This window comes from Rhea americana, unplaced genomic scaffold (genome assembly GCF_003343005.1).
Source record: "Rhea americana isolate MKP2758 unplaced genomic scaffold, rheAme1 scaffold_301, whole genome shotgun sequence".
NCBI classification, from domain to species: Eukaryota; Metazoa; Chordata; class Aves; order Rheiformes; family Rheidae; genus Rhea; species Rhea americana.
The window spans coordinates 157,325-166,587 of NW_028186426.1; the positions used below are offsets into that span (position 1 = coordinate 157,325).

A 9,263-nucleotide genomic window follows, 5' to 3' on the forward strand; every position below is an offset into this window, starting at 1 on the left:
CACAAAATAATGTTATCGTTTCAAAGCTGAGAACTCAAAAAGTTAGGGAATATTAAAAATAAGGTGGTTATTGTAATTTTAACTCTGATTGTTTTACTCAGAAGCATTAAGACAGTTCTAAACTGTAGGATGTAACAATTGCAACAACTAATTTTGAATATCAGTCACTGCCAGGTTCTTGCAGGCAGCAGCCTCCTTCCTTGGCCAGCTTCACTCATCCCAAGAGCAGGACCAGCCCGTTCACTGGGCCTGGACAAAACTAACTGATCACCAAGTGATTAAAACGTGCACAAAACATGCACCAGGGCCAAACTAAATTTGCATCAGGAATTAAAAGAAATTGAAAAAAARAGAGAAACCCCATCACGTGGCATCACCTCACCAGCGCCTTGGATCGCCGGCGGGCTGGGCATCACTGCAATGCCTTGCCTGTGTGCTGCCGCTGTTGCTTGCACGACCTGTGACACTGGTGGCAGGGAGGGACGGGACTCTTCTCAGCTGCTTTCCAGATGCCTATGGGCAGCAGAAGGGGTAAGAGTCGAAGTTGCTGCTTACTTCCCAGTCCAAGACTCTGGGAGACACCGTGTTATTCTGGCCTAATTTTCTGCCTTTTCCACCCACGCTTGCCCTCTTCTACCCACTCCTTCCCTTCTGCCCCCTCCCAGTTCTTTCCCCTCCCTCCGTCTGGCCTGCCTGCCCCGACACGCTTCGCACACGCGTCCGCAGGTGCACCACCATGCTTCTGGGGCTAAGCTCACCCGCCYGAGCCCAGACAGACATCTCAAACCAGTCTGTTGTGGGAGTGCTGCCTCTGCTTTCTGCTGGCCTCCGCACCGCCGCCGCGGCTGCCTGGAGCAGACCCGGCCACCTGGGGAGCACGGTGCGGGAATCGCGGACACCGCCCCGCGCAGAGCTGCAAAGGCAGTGCCACCAAAACCGTGCGCTGCACTTCCCTGCTCTGCTCACTGCCAACACAGGTCATATAACACGGACTCCCATGCTGCCTTCCTAACCCCACCAAAATGAAACACAACACCTTGAAGAAAAGCAAGAGCCGCAGAAAAGTGATCTGGAGCCGAGGTCACATCCTTTTTCTAATGTGAATTAGTCTGAGCACTAAATGAGTTCAGACTTAATTGTAAGCATTTTCTGTTAACTAAGCAAGAAATCTTATAATAACACAATAAGGTGCCATTTCGCAGCATCCAAATGGAGCAATAAGCTAGCGCCTCATTTGTATGTATTTTTTTCACAGTGATTGCTGACGCTGCTGCTTTTAATATATTCACATTGGCACAGCCATTTGCATTCAGATGCAATTATGAGTTAGAAACTCCCTCCTTTCTGTGAGCTCCAGAAAGGGAGAATTTCAGCCCAGAGACATGTTACTGTTCATTTTGTGGGGTCTAATTAAGGAGTCTGCTCTGGCAGGAATCGAATTCCTATTGTTACCAAAGGGAGCGTCCTGCAAAGAAATAGATTAAATTAAACCAATCCTTTAAAATTCTTCCTTTTTTTCCACAAAATCTTATTGATCTTGAGCAGAAATAGTTATTTCCTATGGAAATAATGACCCTTTGGAGACAGAGTCCAAAAAGATGCTGGAGCCACAGCTGGCCCTACGGCGTGTTGGCCAGCTGCAGACGTGCCATGCACGGCTTGCCATGGGACAGGGGGCAGCGTGGCTGCGCCGAGCACACGGCTGTGCACAGACCTGGTGCAGTCCGTGGCCCTCAGGGGACAGAGGAGATGCCAGGCGCACGGATGGGCCCCTGCGGTTTTGCTCCGTGCCCGTCCCACGTGGTTTCGGGACCCAGGAGACAGAAAACAGCAGCCATTCCCAGACGGGAGCGCCAACGGAAGAGGGCAACGCTGCAGCCCTGCGCTGCTGTGCTGGGTGGATGTCCTGGCTGCCCGGACCAAGCCCAGACCAACCTCGGCCAGAGCCCAGCAAGGAGGCAGCTTGAGAGCAGTGACCGGCAAGGACCCAGACCATGAGAGACACCAGGGAGGGCTGGCAATCAACTGGAAAGCAGTCGCAGTGAGTGACCAGTACCAGCGACCCTACTGCTGGCAACGTTGCTCCAGTTTGGGAGCAAAGCAGGGTTTTCTGACTCCCCTGAGCAAAGGGAGGGAGGCCAGCCTCCCTCGGGGCCAAGGACAGTGGAGATGCTTTCCCCAGTGTCCCTGCAAGAGCAGCTGACCTGGGTGGCCACCCCCTGTGCTACAGCCATAAGGAGATTCCAGATCAGAGAAGAGAGTGCCTGGGAAGAACTGGCATCCATAAATGTCTGGTATTAATAGACCACAGCATGAAGCTYCATGGTGCAGGCTGCTCTGGGGCTGGAGTTGTCCTTTACTTTCATTTATAAAGATGAGGCAGGCAGGCCAGCTGGATGAGAAATTATAAATATAAATTCTGGCACTCCGCCTGGAACAAGGGCCCTCCCATATTCCCACAAGTTGCAGCTGTCCCTTGACCCACCTCTTGGTCACACCATCTCTTTACCCCAATTTATAAACCCAGCAAGATTCCAAATTTCAAGAAAAGTTTGCAATTTTCTAAATGTTTCTCCCCAAGACAGCACCCAACTGTTGGGCATACACAGGTAAATACCCACCACTCCTACATCCGTAGTCCTCGCCCGGAAATCAGGTGGACATGCCTCACCCTTGGCATGTGGACAGTGCAGCTCTGACCCTTTCACATGGCTTCAGCAGTTCCCAGTCTGTTTGCAGAGGCACAGCACCATCAGAGGCCACGTTCCCAGCCTCCATCGTGCAGGCTTTCTTTGCCATGGGCTCTATTGACAACATGCCATGAAGAGCAATTGGGAGGCAGCTCATCTCTCCCAGCTCCCTGCTTTTTATCTGAGAAACTAAAGCAAAAAAAAAAAAAAAAAAGAGAGAGAGAGAGAGGAGAAATAAAAGAAACTTAACGAAGTTCAAGCCCCAGCAAGCTAGTTAACTCCCTCCGGCGAGGAGGTGGGAATGACCATTCAAGGGGCATTGCAGTGAGGCCTCGGGTGGACAGTGGGGAGCACTCCAGGAGCAGCCCAGAGAGAGCAAGGGAAGGGCTGGTAGCAGCGGTCTCCTGGTAGTCCCGGGTCTCCCAGCCCTGGGGGCAGCCCAGCTCACAGGACGGGGACCCACGCACCTGGCTCAGCGCTGGACCAGGGGCTGAGAAAGGCAGCGGAGGACGTAGGGGTTGGGAGAGCACAGCCAGGCTCTTCCTCACTGTGGGAATCATTGCAGCCCTCGTGTCAGGCAGGATCAAMCCCCCAGCCTGGTTATGATACGTGAGAGGAGCGAGGAGCGTGGAGAAGCAAAGTGCTTAAAAATAGCAAAAACGTGGCGGGAGAAGGAGAGTCCGTCTGACTGGCTTGGCCTTGCATACCTCCCAGCTCCTTGAAAGGGTCACATAGTGCTAGGAAAGGAGCTTGCTATCCTACTACTTCAACCTTGATTTCCAGGAGCCTCATTGGGGTGCTAGGAAGAAATGCACCGCAGAGCAGTACRGGGGCTCGGGAACACCAAAATCCCACGCGAGCTGAAGCAATCTTTGCAGTTATGCAGGAGCCCATGAGTGCAGAAACCTCCAGTGGTCCCYGAGCAGGGCGTGAACCTCTCCTTGCATGCTCACCGCAGCAGGATTAGCGCTGAACTTGCTGCACATTGCGTGGATATTCCAGTGGGAAGCCAGTAACCTCCTTTCCTCACCAGAAGAGGAGAAGTAGCAGAGAAGGGAGGAGGAGGAGAAGACAGTATAATTACTGCAGCACCTGAAATCTCATAAAGAGTGCCATGTAGATTACCTCCTCCCGACAGGCTGGAGCTTTGGTTTATAGTTTACACCAGCATATATCGAATTAACCTCAGAGAAAAAGGTTAAACTATCAATCACGAATTGCAGTTTAAAGAACTGCATTCCCTGTGATGTATGGCACTGGCAGGCACGTCAGAACTAAGCAAAAGACTGCTTAAAAGTAACTGGGGATAATGGGGCTGGCTTCTTATGGAGATAGATGTGCAGTGTGTTGACTTTAATATGCTGCATAAATGAGACCCCGGTGTGGAAATACTGCATCACAATGTAAAACAATTTCCTCTATTCAAACAACCCCTAAGTAGACTTCTCCCATTTAACGCTTGCCGGGCGGCTGGGCGGCGCGGAGCGGGCTGGCAGGGCACGGGGGCAGGAGCTCCAGGTGGCCGCACGGGGCCACGGCGCCCTGGGAGCAGCCGGGGCCCTGGCGCTCGCCGGGCCGGGGCCCGTGCTAGCAGAGGACTTCTATTAGCTGCACATGTGCAGAGCAGCGGGGCTGTAATTTGAAGACATGTAACACAGACTGTTTACATTTTTGCAATCTTGGATAGTTATGTGCTGAATTTCCCTACTGGAAAGAAAAACTGCATGAGTGGGGAATGCGGCGAAGGAGGAGGCTTCTCCCCTCCGGAGCAGGGGATGTATCGCATCTGGGAGCAGGCAGGGGAGTGGACACGCACCCTCATCGGCTCGGGCAGAGGGGCCCCTCGCCTCCCTGCTTGGCCGAGGCAGTCTGCAGCCCACGGCGGTCCCATCCAGCAGCCGGAGCGGTGGGATTACTCAACACCTTGGAGTGGCTGGGAGCCCTGCACCATGGGAAGCCCCTCGCCCCAGGCCTGACCGTGCAAGTTTTCCCATCTTGTAGTAATTAGCAATCCTCCCCAGTGGCAGCACCTTGCAGCCTGGCCTGGTGCAAGCAATAGCCCTACTCTCCTGCCAGGAGTGCAGACCAAACCGAGAGGGCTGCCCCTGCAAAGCCCTGAGCAGAGCCCACTGCCACCACCACCACCAGCAGCAGGGGAGGCCTCAGTCATCACAGGCTTGGGGACACGTGCCATAAAGTCAAGTTTTAACTGTAATAAATGTAATTGGTAGGTCTAGGCAAAGCTCCTCATTTTTACTCCAGGAACTTCCAAAGAGTTATCATTAGCTACTCTCAGCCAAGCATAGCACTTCTCAGTTTTCATCACACACTTTCTCTCAACAATTACATGAAAGTCATGGCTTTGGCTAAGGAATGAAGCAGTCAGGTTGATGATGGCACCATGAGATTTAGTAACTATGAGAAGCACTTGCATCCCTGAGGAAGGGTCATCTCCAAGGAAGGGTGATTTCCAAGGAAGGGCCATGTCCAAGGAAGGGCGATCCCCTAGAACTCATGAGCATGCTCTGGTGGACACCATGCAACATGCTGCAGAGGAGCTCTGCGAGGGCAGTGTGACCTGCTTGCGGTGTCGTGCCGGTGAGGGAACAGCCCCTTGGGTGCACGAGCCCACGTCCCACAGCAGTGCGAGCTCGTCCTGCAGCACCACACGGCCAGCAGCCCCTTCCTGCCCCCCCTCTGCCACCCCAACACTGAGGGCAGCTTAACTCCCTGCTCTTTAAGGGCTGCTATCTACCATCTCCTGCATTTAATCCTAAATGCCATCTTGTCGTCATCCTGGCCCTCCAAAGCTTTAAAGTGTTAAGGAAATAACCCCCTCCAGCCTATMCAGTTAGATGAGTGCTTGTCTTCAGATGAGCTGAGGCCAGATGTATTCTCTGAGCCTAAGAAAGAAGCCTTGTCTGAGGTTACTGCGTTACCTAGCGTGCTGTCTTGAGGAGAAGAAAAGGTCAGTGAGACTTTTGAAATAAAAATGTTTCCATCTCGGTTGAGAAAAAGCCCAGATGGGTGAGCAAAGTTTAGAAAGGGAAAGAACGGAGCAAGCAAGCAATACTGTGAGAAGCTGATAAGAGGAGCTCTAGCAGGAGAATAGGGGAGCCTTGTCTATCAGCCTATTAAAGGCTATTCTTACAAGTTTTTTTCTTTTCATTAATACGCAGGGTGAATAGAACATTGAATAAAAATCAGTACTTACTGCACAATTGTAGGATTGAAAGGTAACTGTCAACAGAAGGATTGGGGTGACAAAAGGGGCCATTTCAGTGCTTAGCAAATGATTTTCGGCTTGTCATTTCAATAGGCCGTGTTTTTCAGAGATTGTGTTTTTTTGAATAGCGTTTATTACCATGCTTTTTAAAAATTTCATGTTGTCTCTTTGCAGGCACCATTCATTTGCAGATGCAGTATTCCTTTTTGGTTGTCAGAGGGATACTGCTTTAGAAAAATAAAGTACAGTCGTCCAGTGAGAAAAAGGATTCTCTTGTGAAGCTAATGGCTGAGGGAAAAACAATTGGGGCAGCTCCTACCTTCTTGCCAGACTGACCCAGTTTCTCCCACTGTTCTTTATTCATGATCACATGGGCCAGGGGTTCTCTCAATTTCAAATCCCAACTATGATGCTGAGTAAGATAAAACTTTTTTTTCTTTTTTTTTTAACAGAAAGTCCCTCTTCCTTGAGGCACCAATTTTGCAGCAGGAAAGCCTAAAATACAAATAGGTCTCCTATCTCTTTCCTACAGAGAAGAGGTCCAATTTTGCAGTCTTTATTCAGACAAAATCCCATTTACCTCAATGGGGGCTTTGCTTGAATAAGCAGTCGGCAATTAATGCTCAGACTTTACAAAAGAGATACGTAGAGTGTTTAATGCATTGTGCATATGCCCAAGAGGAGAAACTAAGTGACAAAGTTTTACGGTTATCTAGCTTAAATAAAATCTTTGAAAACATGTGTTGGTTTAATCAAAATGATCATGTTCATTGCTACATAATTGCTCACATAGGTCCAGAATTTGCATGACACTGTATACCATGCAATAGTGGTTAAAAGGACTTGCATTAGGATTTCATATCATTTTAACAAAAAAACACCATTTTTGGCACCCTGGGCTCCTAAATAGAGAGTAATCTAGAATTAGTGAGAAATAGATTTCATGGCTTTAAGTCACTTTATAGTGTGCAGGTCTTGAACCCTGATCTTTTGTAAATTGAACCACTTGTGAAAAAACAAAGGGCTCTAATCCTTTTAAACTGCCACTGCACATCCCTGGCCCAGTGCCCTTGAGAAGTGATTTAAATGGCATTGAGTATGGCAGTTCAAAACATACTCAAATCTGTTAAGAGGCTGATATCTATGAAGGGAATGGAAGCAGGGGAAAAAAGCTAATTAAAAGTATTGATGAGTCTGCCAAAGAGAATAATATCCTTCAGCCCTCTGAAAATCACCCAGAGCGAAACCAGGATCCTCGCTGCGGTGAGAGAGGCAGAGGAATAGCTGTTAACGGGGGGTGGGGGCGGCTTTTCCAGCGTCTTGCTGGTTATACACAGAGGCACAGGCTGATTTCCCAGTGCTGGCCCGTGCCCCGCGCATCACCCGGCACTGGATGGAGCCACGCATCGCCACACACCACCGCTCACTGCGAGGGCAGCAGCTGTGCTGGCCACCTCCGGAGCAGGTCCCACCTCCAGAGGGATCCCACCTCCAAAGCCAGTCCCACCTCCAGAACAGATCCCGGCTCCAGGGCAAATCCCACCTCTGGAGCAARTCCCACCTCCAGAACCGGTCTCACCTCCTGAGTGGATCTTGCACCATTTCTCAGATGTGTCATCCCATCACATCTCCACAAGCAGGGGACGTGAGTGGCCTCCTCCACRTAACATGCTGCTTTTCCCCTTCCACCGCAGATGTTGTGAAAGGCAATTCACACCTCGAGTCATCCCTTTCACCGTAAACCGTACCTTCCACCATAAACCATGCCTTTCACCCAAAACCAAGCCAAGATAAGCAAAAAGATCCTGTGTGTTGAGCACAGTGGGGACACAGCCAAGTATGACTTGCTTCCTTTYTTGAGGCACACTCCCCACCAGCCCCTCTGTTCCCCTTGCAAAGGTTTGCTGCCTATGCTTGGTGATAGAAGTCTTTGTATTTATACCACCTTTTCCCCTTGCTGACTGCCTCMGCCAGGCTGCCTATGGTGATCTGGATAGGTTTTTCCAAGTCTCTCTGACATGCACACACCATAATTCCTCTTGCTCTGTTACCAGCTGCTAATGCTTTGCTCTGTAAACATAGAGCTGCATTTGATTAGAGACGAACATTTCCAAACCTGTTTTGGGGGGGGGGGTCAAAAAAAAGGAAAGCAGCACCCACAGTGTGGGCCCACAAAAAGCTGCCTGACTATCCGTGTCTGGTCAGTGTCTCTGCACAGTATGCAGGAATTAGTAAAATCAAGTGTAAATATGTAAATATCAGTAGAACGTGCCTGCTGGAGAAGAGCTTTGGTCTATCTATAAGAGGAAATATTGTCTCTCTGACCTGGAGACTCCTGATGAAGTACAGATTTCAGAGCAAGTCATGATCTCTAATTATAGGTTTAACTGAGTTTTTTGAGCCTGTTTTTCCCTTAATTTTGCAGCTGTCAGGGAGCTGTATTCATCATTCACCCTTTTTTTCATCTAAGCAAGCCACAATGCTGTTTTGCACACAGTGCTCGGTGCGATGGTGACGGTCCCTCACCCCTTGCCAGGAGCCGGCAGAGTCTGGTTCTTGCTGCAAAATCCTCCGCCTTTGTGGCTAAAATGCGAAGATCAGCCTCCTTGGGTCCTCGCAGCCGCCTGTCGCTCCTGCCGCACGAGGGGCTGTCTGCAGCCCCCGAAGTGACCCATTACTTCTTTCTCTGCAGAKCTCTTTCCAGCGGGCTGTGCCGCAYGGACGATGTACCRATCCTCAGCCCATGGTTACTTGCCCAGATTCAGGAAATTTGGGCTACACATAATAGCAAGGGACGTCTGCAAGGAGCATTTATCTGAGCCTGAGCACGGTGAAAAGAGGCTTGGTGGGGCGGGCGCGAAGGGGGCTGGCCGGGCCCGGCGCGTCCATAACCTTCTGGCTGCAGGGTCCGGCGTGGGGACGGCGGGTTTCGCGCTGCGTGGGGCATCGCCCACCACGGCAGGAGAACACATTTTCCGYGTTCAGAAAAATCTGTGCTCGCGGTTTTAGGATGCCACTGCGAAGGTCGCAGCCCTGCAGCCTGTGCAGCCTCTGGGGAGGGGGCTGCCTCTGAAAAYCCTTTTTTTTTCCCTTTCCCTTTCCCTCAAAACACAAGACACCACTTTTGAACTATCCCAGGCGACCTGAAGTTTTCTATGATGTTAGATAAACATCACTAATTCAAAAGCACGTCTCTTTTCAACAGCCATCATCAAATCAGGGCCCTTTCCCTAGGAGCCGCAGCAGCGATGGGTGTGCTAACCGGGATTATCCTTCCCGCCTGCCCCACGGAGCAGCGGATGAACCCAGGGACCCGCTGCGCTCCGGGAGAGCCCGGCCGCCGCCGC

At 50.8% G+C, this 9,263-nt stretch overlaps 1 long non-coding RNA gene across 1 annotated transcript; it reads right to left on the reverse strand.

Annotated features, from left to right (window-relative positions):
• Nucleotides 1-261: 261 nt before the first annotated feature.
• On the reverse strand, nt 262-7,725 carry LOC146593171 (uncharacterized). Its single transcript, XR_014896446.1, has 3 exons — nt 7,496-7,725; nt 2,672-2,879; nt 262-513 (listed from the first exon to the last, which is right to left on the reverse strand). It is a non-coding gene; the product is annotated as an uncharacterized LOC146593171 (long non-coding RNA).
• Nucleotides 7,726-9,263: the final 1,538 nt, after the last annotated feature.